This window comes from Leuresthes tenuis, unplaced genomic scaffold (assembly GCF_036924035.1).
Source record: "Leuresthes tenuis unplaced genomic scaffold, fLeuTen1.0.hap1 SCAF_24, whole genome shotgun sequence".
Lineage (NCBI taxonomy): Eukaryota > Metazoa > Chordata > Actinopteri > Atheriniformes > Atherinopsidae > Leuresthes > Leuresthes tenuis.
This window is the reverse complement of record NW_027325378.1, coordinates 17,382,564-17,394,695: the sequence shown is the minus strand read 5'-3', so window position 1 is coordinate 17,394,695 and position 12,132 is coordinate 17,382,564. Positions and strand designations below refer to the sequence as shown.

General features: G+C 44.2%; 1 protein-coding gene across 2 annotated transcripts in view; it reads right to left on the bottom strand.

Annotated features, from left to right (window-relative positions):
* Nucleotides 1–12,132, bottom strand: part of LOC140284256 (matrix metalloproteinase-16-like) — a 64,898-nt gene that overhangs the window by 27,967 nt on the left and 24,799 nt on the right. The window lies entirely within an intron of this gene.

Below are 12,132 nucleotides of genomic sequence, written 5' to 3'. Positions count from 1 at the left end.
GCCATCTAACAGCTTGTCCACTTGCACCTGGTCTGTGTGGCAGTTCCAGAGCAGCTCTTCAAAATACAGACAGAAAAACAGCAGCCTTCAGAGGAACGCTTTTATGCTGTCGCATGTCTTGGTTAGATCTTAAAAACACATCTAACTGTGAGCCTGAGCCCCGATAATCCACCTTCTATGCACCTAAAGAGTGGCTTAAGTTGCACTGACATGTTACCCAAAAGCACAGAGCTTTATTACATAAGTCCCACATACATATGTACACAAACTCCCCTTCACCGAGCAGAACCCTGCATTCTGTGATTAGTCTCTGGCTGCGGTAAGCTGATGAACATACTGGTCTGACCTTTTGACACAGAAACCCTCTGTGGCCCGCAGCCAAGCCTGAATCCCCACAGTAGAAGCGGGAGATATTTGGATTTTAAAGCCGCCGCTCTGTATCCAACTCAAACTCCTAAAATGACGTCAGCAGCCACGAAAACAAGGACGAAACCTCTCCTCCTCAGCCTTCGCCCCTCTGATGCTTTGCCAAGATGTTGGATCTGACCCACAAAGAGACTCATCATCATACAATTAGGGTTAGACTGCCACGTCTTCTATTATTCATAACAGTTTCCCCGTCTGTCTGCGGGATGCTATTAACCTGACCCCGATGAGACATCTCATGCTTCCGTATCTCTTCAGAACTTCTGAAGGAGATATTTAAAAAAAAAAGAAGAAAAAAAAGAAAAGAAAAGTTGCGGTTTCTCTCTTGCCTTAAATGTTTATATTGACATCTCAAACCGGCAAATTTAGAGCTGTGATGCGTTCAAGGTTGCCCCACGGATGTTCACCGAGCTTCCGCCTCGCTTCGGTTTCACCCATCTCTCCTTTTCTTATCACACTCGACAGGAATGGGAAAGAGCATCACTTATTCATTGGGATTACTACTAAGTAAGGCACTTATCTGCTGCAAATCTGTCACATGAATAAGGCATCAGCAGATAGAGACGGTGATTCAGATCGCTACCTAGCAGGTACAGTGCAACACTTAGGAATTTACCGAGGAGGCTGCCACACAGAAGGGGTTTAATTGGGATGTCGTGAACTGCATTTGACTGGATAAAATGTCACGGAGTCTGCACAGGCCTGATGGAAAGTCGTCCACGACGGAAGCTTTCATCCCCGAAAAACAGCCTCACCTTCCAAGCCGCAGCCTTTCCAACGAAAATAGAAATTTATGCAAGCTTGTAATATTGAACAAGTGTCTGGAGATGTGGTTTATATCAAATAAAGAGAGGCAGGGAGAAGAAAGGAGATAAAAAAAATTTAAAAAGGAGAGACTTATGGCTCAGTGGTTTAGGAATGGCTTGTGGGAGAAATGGGGTCACGCAGCTCTGGAGCTGAAGACCTCTCCCCAGGCCATTTCCTGTGATAGCAGTGGGGAGGACGAGGAGTAAAAGCGCTCGGCTAACTTTTAAACATCTGTTTCACGGTGCAACAGACGCCTGCCATTTACAGACAAAAAAAGGATTTTCATTCAGGAGAGAGGACACGCTCTTTGGACAAGATCTAATAAGGCCTGTGAATAAATGTAGAGTAAATGACAGGAACAAAGCAGCCGCGTTCTGTTAAAGTCTGCTGAGAAGGAAAAGGAATGTGAGAGGCCTCACTTTGAATTGTTCTTCTTTTCTTTTTCACAGTTCGACACGACATCACTGTGATTACGTTTAAGGAGTCGAAAATCGTCAGGATCATACCATCACTGGTAAACACTGAGGCTTTGTTCTTTCACATGATGAACAGTTTGTCAAACTCTGTGATTTTTTTGTTTTTTTAATTGGAGGGCCAGATACTGGTGTTTAGTTGACATATCCTGCCAGACAGATCGTATACATTTATATGTATAAATATATATCTATCATTACATTTTAATTAGCAGAGACATTAAAAAAAGCTCCTGAGTAGTTTATCAGGTACTTTTTTGAAAACCTGACAGTTCTTTGTGACATTTCTATCACGCAGTTTAAATCAAAACCTTAAAAAAGAGGAACTCCTCGTCATGCTCTGTTTAACATTTGCCGGTATAAGCTCCTTTGTTACATACATAATCTGATCAAGCATACAGAATACATCATCTGCTATTACTCCGAACAAGTGTCAAGTACAAGCACTGAATATAAATTACAAACTGATCCAATTCTTCTGAGATAATGCAGGATCTAATACCAAATTACAAGATTCAATTCTTTTCCATTTACAGTCCTCCTCCGCCAAAAATAAAGTTTTTAACCTTGTTAATATGTCCATAAGACGTTTTTCATGTGTCATAAGATATATCATGGGCTAAATTAGCCATAAAAGCTGTGGTGGGGGATTTCTGCTTTGCCTTTACGGAACAACAGCTACAGAAGACTGCAGGAACCAGTCCTGACCATTTACCGGGCCGGCCTGCCGAGCAGTTTGCATTTGGAACCAATTAAACTAGAGGCTAGCACAAGCTACAAGGAGACTAGCTAAGGCTAGCATGGCAGATGCTAGCATCCTAGACTCATCCAGTAGTTGCACTTCAACTATGGAACGCACTTCCCTTGTATTTACATTGTACTGATTGTTTTGATGCTTTAAAAAGCCACTGAAGACTTTTCTATCCAAGCAAGCTTTTAATTTGTTTTTAATTCTTAGGCATTTTACTCTCTTTTATTTTACTACATTTTATTGTCTTTCGTCTTTTTTTTTTCTTCATGTTCTGGGATTTATTGTGAAGCACTTTCTGATTGTCATCTGAGAACGGTGCTATATGAATAAACATTACTTACTAAACTTTATTTACTCAACCCCAGGCTGCTAGCAAGCTACCGTTAGCGACCGGGAGTCGGTTGCTCATTGCTAACGGCTACTTCTCATTCACTGAAAGAGTAAAAAGATGTAGAGTCACATTTTAAAGCCATAAGATTTTTATGGTCATGCCAAAAAATTTCAATCTTGAGAAACATAGATGCATAGATGGGTTTTTGGGGGATTAAGAAGTGTGTTTATAAAAGAGGGACCTCAAAGATATATGCTGTACATGGACATCACAACTGCACCACCAAAAGGTCTGATACCACAGATGCCTGGGTCATATCATCTGACCAAGTTAAGTGAACGACTGTCTCCTTTGTTTTGCATCTCTGTCTCCTTCCATCCCTCAATCTGAGTCAGCTTTTGTTCCTCCAGGGTCCATCCGAGGTCAGCTTTGTCACTTTGTTTCAGCTGCTTATGTAACTCTTGCCGCAGACAGGATGTCCCGTCGGCCCCGGGGGCACAAACAAAGCTAATTATCCACTGAAAGTTTCACAGAGGCCTACATGTGAAATGACGAAGTGTGGAGAGAGATGGGCAGGGTACAGATGGAGAAAGATGAAAGAGACAAAGATGGAGGGGACAGACAGTGTGCAAGTGCCTAAAAGGAGGGAGATGAAGGTGAGAGGAAAAAAATCTGGGATGGAGGAGCAGATGAGTGGGAGAAAAAGATCCCAGCGAGGAGATAAATACAAAGATAAAAAAGGTGAGGTGAACCGAGGAGAAAGGGCGTTGAGAGTGATAGCAGGACAGTAGAGAGGGAAGACAAAAAATTGGATGATAAGGAGAAGGGGGGAAAACTGAGGGAGGAAAATGATAAGGCCCGAGACTATTTATCTTGTATGATGCTCCGGTGTTGGTGTAATCACAGAAGATGGGGATGATGAATTATACAACTCTAACCTTCGACCCTGGCATTTATAACATCAGCCTCGTGTCAGGGGCTGCTTCGGAGCCCCAAACAAAAACAAAGCAGAAAGTAGAGGAAGAAAACAATGCCATGACATGAAATACATCACAAAGCTCCACAGGGCTTCAGTCATAACCCACTCAACCTTCCTTTTGTTTGTTTGGCTGCGAGAGAAGACAAGGGTCCTTATCCTTCGGTGATTCATTGTTCTTCAAGCTCCAACTGAAAGCATGGAAGCTAAGTTTGAAGTAATAAAATGTCACTTTTGGTAAATTATTTATATATTTTTTTGCTATTTTATGTTGGCAATGATCACAGTGGCAGCCTGATGCTCAGCTCAGGGTAGGTCAAGGTTGCCGCTAATGAGATAGTGTAGCCAGGAAAAACAACAACAACAACAAAAAAAAGAGACAAAGAGGGGAAGATGGAGTAGAGGAGGACAGACGCTGGAGATTTATAGTCAGATGTACCTCCCTCTGTCTTTCCCCTCAGGGTTTGTAGTAAAGTAAACTGGATTTTTGATTAGAAACCAGAAACTTCCGTGTGCTATTTCTCCATTATTTACCAGCATGCAGCTGCTGTTACAGGCCGTCGGCAGTCTGGGAGGCAGCGGGTGACATAATAATACTGGGTTTGAGACATAAGCCAGCGCAGATGACAACGTGGTGGCTCACAAATCAGATGCAGGGTCCTGGTCCCTGCTATTCAATTGCAGTAATAGCTCAGGTTGTCAGCAGATGCCTCCAGGAGCCTGTAACACTCTGCTGCTTAACTAAGCGCCCGCGGTTCACTCGATACATGGCATCTGACAAAAGCTACAAGCAAGGGTGACCAGGAGGCTGCCCACTTCTTGTTGATCCCTTTTTTTTTTTTTAACTCCTCTGCTACTGTGTTCCTTCAGCTTTCAAACATTCATTTACACTCTTGTCTTTTTTTTTCATCCCTCATGCCACCAATGGACAAAGTGTTCGACAACACCCGCCTTCGTGATCATCTTAACAGCCCTAAAACAAAGAAATTACGAGCCTCACTCCTCCTATTGTTGTGAAGGCAGCACCCAGCAGAGATTCCAGTGCCCCCGCTCCTTCTTTTGAGAACACAGCCCAAACTGTTACGGCAGTTGTTTCCGCCGCCCAAGAGTAGGCCAGCATAAGTGCTCTCTTTGTCCCCGAGGAGCCTCAAATTTTTCCAATTGTTCAGCTCCCACAAGTCCTCGAGTGGCTGACGGTGCGCTTTCAGGAGCGGGCCTGGAAAAACTACCGCTCCACAGTAAACACAAAATGGTGTTAATTGCATTTTCAGAATTGCCGCTGGTGGTTTGCTGGAGCACCGGGTGCGAGTGGGACATTCCTTTTTATGATGTGTACAGCGGGGCCAGAGGAGCTTAAACACCCTTCCGCTCACAAATATGTTTTTCCTCAAGATATGCAGTGTAATTACAAGACTGAAGTTGGAAATCCCAAACATCTGTCAAGCCAAACACACCCCTGTCCTTAAAACTTGCGGCACACAAACAACAGCTGAAAAAATTACTGTTCACACAGAAGCATCCTTGAAATTCCACAGAACAAGTCCCTCAAACGATCCTTGACATCGAAACCTTTGTCTAATTTTAGTCACAGAAATTACTTGGTTGACTCAAATTTATTTGGCATTTTTTTATTTATTCTTTGACCCTAATGAAAGTGTTTGAAATGCAAATATTCTCCACAGAAGTACACTGTGCTATCTCACCAGCCTCCATTCATAAGGTTTAGGAAGCTGTGCGGAACAGAGAGGGACAAATCTCCCCATAAAGACCAAAACTCGTGCACAATTTCATAAACACTGAATAGGAAAGGTAAGGCACCTAATAGCAGCGCTCACCTGACAATTTACTTATTTTGAAAGTATGTGAGGTACGGAGGTGACACTTGACTGTGCCTGACACTGGCTGAAGTGCTCCAAAGTGTGGCCCGTGAAAAGGAAAGGGAAGGACATCGACCGTGAGCCCGGCTGAAGCTCAAAATACTCACAATACTTGTTTTGTTTTATTTGTTCGATACCTGGTCAGACATCAGAGTAACCTTAGCCCCAAAGCAAGCTGGGGATCCAGGAGGAAAAGCAGAGAGGCAGCACAGACAGAGAAGCAGAGGGTGAGTCAATGAGAGCACTGGCTGTCCACGACTGCTGTGCTGCACTGACAAGCTGCCAGAGGACCTCAGCCCCGTGGTTCAGTGCCCGGCTCAGAGGGCCCCCGGGCACACACTCTGCTGGCTGTCAAACCGGAGCCTTGCGCCTGATTTGACAGAGTGACCATTGTGAAAGATTCAGCCAAAGTACAATGGCAGCATTCTGTTCTCTCCCTGCTTCCAACATACCCTCGCAGGACAAGAAAGAAACACGGAGGCTGCCATTCGGTGCCTTTCACCAAATTAACCTTGAATACCACAAGTGTAAACAGCAGGGTTTAAAGGGACTGGAAAATATCAGTTCTTCCTGAGGTGTTGTTGGCTAAACTTGTGATTAGAAAGCAGACGTGGCGTCTAAGCTGCCTTTTAGAGGAGAAATACTGGATTGTTTTTCACTGTAATGAGAGGAGAACGTCTGACGTGTGAAAAATGTAAATGGGACTTAATATTCAATTTGAAAGCAAATTAAACTACAGTCAACCAGGACACAAGTTCTCCAATGCCATGTAGCATAAAAGACATCAGTATGCGGACAGGGTGGTCTGCTGTTTCACTTGCTCACCCTAACTTTCCTTCCATTGCCCTTAATTCTCACACGCCTGTCAGAGAATAAAAAGCTGGGCTGACGGGAGCAACAAATGCACATTGGAGTAATTACTTATTAACAGAGACTGCCGCAGAACTGAAATCCAGTTCGTGGAAAGCTGCTCGTTCCTGCGGACACAAGGTAAATAAACCAAAAGATGGGCTGAAAAAAACCCCCGTAGCTGCAAAGGAAAGGACATCAATTATTCCTGTCACATTTATCTCTGCGCAGCGCCTGTGAGCGGCACAGGCATGTGTGCACATTGTCATCCAGATCATTAATCTTTGGCTATGCCTCGGTCATGGTAAGTGGACTGATAGTGTATGCACATGTGCCTCTGCGTGGAATTTAGAAGCCGTGTCTGGCTAACAGTAATGCTGCTTTCCAAAAAAACTTTTTGAATATACAGAGGCCCACCCAACCAGGCAAGGAACACCTCTAAATTATTACAAACTTTGTAGAACAAAGGATCTGATGAAACTATGTTCCTTGTTATGTAAAAGACATCCCTCTCGTCACGACTACAGACCTTCCTTAGTTCCCTCAGATCACACGGCAAGTTCAGCAAACGAGTGATGAGCAACAACGGGGAAATACAACCCCTGATCAATTTCAGCTCTCTTCTTTGTCTTTGAACATCTCAGTTCAAACCCTCTGGTGTGTGACCTAACGACATAAACGTATCATTTGCAGCACGGCACGGGCCTGGACCCTGCTAATCCCATTAATGGGCCGACACGCACGGCTCTGCTTCAGCTCAACATGCAAACAGCTGTTTGGAGGAATCCAACAAGTCATATTCCAGAATTATTATTCAACCTAACATAGTCAATAATAGCTGCAGCACCTTGTGGGCGTCTGGGCCCAAACAGCAACAGAAAACTGTCTAAAGGCTTCTACAATGAACTGCATTATAATTGGACTGACTGTGCCCTGAGATGACCTTTGGTGTGACTTAGACCCGTTTAAGTAAACTGAATTAAAAATCGAATGGAACTGAATTAACTGAAAAGAGACCGATGTGCAAATGACTGAATGGCATCTCTTTGACAAAACCATTGAAGCCATTAATGCTCTGAAAAGGGCTTTACAGTAACTGAAAGGGCTTATTATTCCAACAAGTCTCTTCTTCCACCACACTTCTTTAAAAACTTCCACTGTCGCTCTGCTCAGTTAAATCCTTCTAATCACGCTCCGTTAAACAGATATTCAAAAGTCAAATATTCAAGACTTCTTTTCACTGCCGTTCCAATTTGTCTCAGTTCTGGTGCTCAGGTCAGCTTAGCGAATATTTCAACTGTTGTAACGTTTCAGGTAGGATTGCATCATGCATAATACTGCAGATCCGATGGGACCGATTTACAGTGACTGCCCACATGATGTGGACACGAGACCATAGAGCTTCTTCCGTGGTGGAATATACATATTGTTCACATTTAAACCGCACCACATTAATGGGACAATTTAAGGCACAACTGTAGAGCTCGGATGATTCTCTCCCAGCAAAATCCTAAACTTAGTCACCACAAGGCCAGATTTAACTTTATCTGCAGGTCAGTGTTGGTTTTTGGTCAGAATCTAATTTCATAATATCACTGTGCATCTCCAGTTTCAGCTATTTCATTAATTCATTCAGAAAATTCCTTTTTCCCCACTTTCTGTTGAAGTGTTCACTTCTTTTTAAACTGTTCCGAGTTCTTGTTTCCAGGAATGGACAAACAGAAGCTTTTATTTGCAGACAAAAGCTGCTTTGGTGAAGATTTGTTTTTTTTTTTAAGCTTCTAGCCTGAGGCGTGAAAGTGAGCAGGTTAGGAGTCACTGTCTGGCTTTGTAGCAAATATGTTCTCCTTCAACCATCCAAATAAGTAACAAAAGATCCCTGAAGTTCAAGCCACCCGATGTGGCACCGCTTCCATCCTTCAAACAGAAAAACGGTGCGTACCACATCACCACAGAAGTGCTACTCTTGTAAAAAAGCGTGAAAACTGTGTGCTCTCAGAATGACACGTTCCCCTCGGAGGGGTTGTTTATGCTTTTTGTTTGCTCAGCATTATGGCTGCGATGCTATGACAGCATCTGACTGACTGGTGGGAGGCCTCCCCAGGTGCATGAATTGTGTGCCTCTGAGAGCGCGTGTGTGTGTGTGTGTGAGTGTATTTGTGTGTGGGGGCGGAAGAGAGCACCGCCACCCACGCTGCGGTTGATGCTGCTGTCAGTGGGCGACTGTCTATTTCGAGTGGCGGCCTGGTGGGCGCATGGCGGCATCTCCGCTTTCTTTCTCTTCATCTCATTTTCTGCGGGGAAGTGTGAAAAGCAATGGTTTCGATCCATTTTTTTCGCTTCCAAACTGGTAGTTGTAGTCGGAAAACGTGGCTGCGTAACTCACGGCGATGTATTCACACGCAGGGTGTTAAAGACGCAGTTTTTTCATTTCATCCAATTCACAAAGAAAAAAAGTAGCCTGAGAGACAAAGAAAACAAAAAGAAACACCTTCCATATACTGATCTGTTGCATCAAGCTGATCGGCCCTGGATACTGATTGGTTGTGCAGCATCACATTGACTGTATTACATGGCACCGTATCTAATCCCGGTGTTACATCATGCAAAGTCAACTGTCATGCAAGCGTCCTTGCGATGAACTGCCTAAAATGTGGCGTGCTCTTCTAATATCCTTGGCATTTGTGTGTTTTTCAGTGCCTGGGAGCGTGTGTTGCTTCTGTGCCATTTCACCACCCGTGTCTTCCCACAAGCTCTTGTTCTTACAGTAACTGAGCCATCAATACTGCTCCTACAGCCTGCCCAAGTGCAGTTGTATTGCTTGATGTCCCCGGGACTCGCATGTTTCCACTGAAAGATACAGATCTGCTCTTGTGGTAAGAAAAAAAAAAACAACAACATCTGAATCTCACCATTCATTTCCTCTGGGAGGTCGAGAGAAGCAGCGGCAAAGTAAAGGAGATGGAGACAAAGACGGAGGCTGAAGGGAACAGGAAGTTTAAAAAAATCTTTATTGTAACAGCCAAATAATGAGAGGTTTTCTGAGCTGGGCAATTCTGAAAGAATGAGGAGCGGTTATTGCGAGGGGTGCTGGGGAAGAAATCAATTCATCAACGAGGGATTTTTATTTTCTAAGATTCAGATTTGATTCATACCATAGAAAAACATCTTTATCTGTTTGGCAAAGTTGACTTGCTGTGCCTCTCTCTGGGCTTCTGCTCTGAGGACGCCTTTGTGTTGTTAAGAAAACACTCGGATCTGAGTTAGCTGCTGCTGAAGTTAGCCAGAGACCGTTCGGAAAACTGTCGCTGTACAAAGGATGCTGGCGTCGGCACCGATTACAAAGGCAGTCATTCAGCAGGAAATACAAAGAGTTTGCTCTGCGATGGCGATTCTGCAACGTTTCCGGGTAACAAGGAGCCCGACACGTCTCGTTTAATGTGATGACGTGGAAGTCTAATACTGCAGGAACGTTGCACATGAAAGAGGCTGAACAAGTTAAACGTCCAGTGGCTGAACAATGCAGCGCCATGTAATCAGATTACTCACCTGTACGTGTATACATGCGTGTGTCGGGCCTACAATTCAGACAGCATGTGTAAAATATAAAGCTTATAAAGTGTCCCTTTTTTTCAAGGGAAGAATCTGTTATTGCTACAGAAGAAAAGCCTCGGCCTAATCAGTTTTACTCATCAGTGTGAACAGCATTTGTTTTGTAAGTTGTATCAGTTATAAATGCTTTTAAATACGACTACAGTGTCGTCCGAGGACACACGTCACCATAGCTCAAAGTTCAGTTCAGAATCAGCGTCAAATCAAAGCATGTCATCCTTAAAGCCTCGCAGCGCTGATTACTTTCGCCAAGGAGGCTATTTTGGTTGCTTGGCTCTTTGTTGGAGGGGTAACTCAAAGAGTCGTGGTCTGGTTTGTGTAAAACCTTCTCACCAGAGGTGAGGCATGAGCCTAACAATCCACCTGCCTGTTTGCACTTGACGGAGAATTTGAGAGGACTCAAACTGAGGCTCACTCAGCGACTCTTAAAGAGATAATGACTTTTACATTAGCTGCAGATTATGAGGAAAGAAGTGTTTTCTCAAGAATTTCAAAGCTTTATGTGGTTCCTAATACAATGGTAATGTTGACAGTTTAATCCACTTAATAATGCACGGCGGAGTAAATAACAGTGGAAACAGACTGTGGAAGCCACTTCCATTTTATTAAATGATATAATGCTCCGCTGGCGTAGTAAATATCCTTTACATTAAAGAAGATCTGGAGTAAATCAAATAAACGTGTCTCTACTCTTTCAGATGAACAATTTCCTGCTCAGATATCAACACGAAAAAAGGAGTCCCAGATCCAACTGCCAGCCCCAAAACACAGAGGAGTCGTCCCAAAAGTGGAACCAAATTACACAAATAAACACTTCCCTCTCTGGAATGGAACGGCCAAACCAAACACAAACTCCAATAACACGCAGCGGCCAAAAAAAAGAATTGATAAGAAGTCTAAAAAAAGGTCATGACAGCGTACAGGCAGGGTGACCATAGTAGGGACAGCAGACAAGCGGGCCTCGCTCCCCAGACTAACTTCACTTCCTAAAGCTTTGTCCAAACAGCATACAGACACATTCTTTCCATCACTTGGAAAAATACACGCCGCAATTTGGACGTCTGAGCAACGAGGCGGAATCGCCGGCCGTTATGCGAGCGACGGTGTGCCAAAAACCGAAAAGTGGACAGCCACACGGTAATGTCATCACATCAATTCTGCACATAAAAAGGGTTTGGGCCTGTTCTGCTTGCACAGAGGTGGGGATAAGCAGTCATCTCCCTGTCTGCATCAAATCTGTTTTCGTTCTCGGTTTTATTTTTTTTATTTTGCCAGTTTGATTTGCACTCATTACCATTTTAATAGTTTGAACAGCGCTCTGGAAGCACATCAAGTGCAATGCCAACCAAACCCGCTGAACTCGGGGGGGAGAGAGAGTGCAGAAAGGGACGAGTGGGGAACAACAGAAAGAGAGAAACGGGGAGGAAAAGACAGAGTGCACTGCTTCCTCCTCATCACCCAGTAGGAGCAGCAAACTAAAAATAAACCTGCAAGGACACCATATGCTCCTCTGCTCCTCAACTACTCTTCCTTTCTCCTCTCTGGTACTCGGCCCGCTCCAACATCTCTCATTTTCTCTTTCTTTCTTTCTTTTGGGTCCCTCTTCTTCCATTTTCTCTTCCTCGACTTGACAGAGGCCGCTTGGATGAACAGAGTCAGCACTGCTGAGAAGCTGCAAATTGATTTCCCTTCATTGTTTGGCTGGTAGAAAAAAGGCCCCAAATGACAGCGGCTTTCAAAGTACAATCGAGTAACGCCTGCCGGACATCGACGATAAACAGCTCTGCCCATCGACACTGGAGGAGACGAGCTTTCTCCCGCGACCATCAATCAAAGCACCTGAAGGAGGTCGATGCTTTGCCACCTTCCTTGCCTTCCCAGCCAGACTCTGTGCTCAGGTGCCCACAGAGTCTGATTCCAGAACCTGGAAACAGTGTGTTTTTCTCTGGTTCATTTCAGAGGCAGGGGTGAAGAGCATAATAAATCCCTGGAATCTCTCATTTCCTGTGTGTAGACCCAGCTTCCATGTT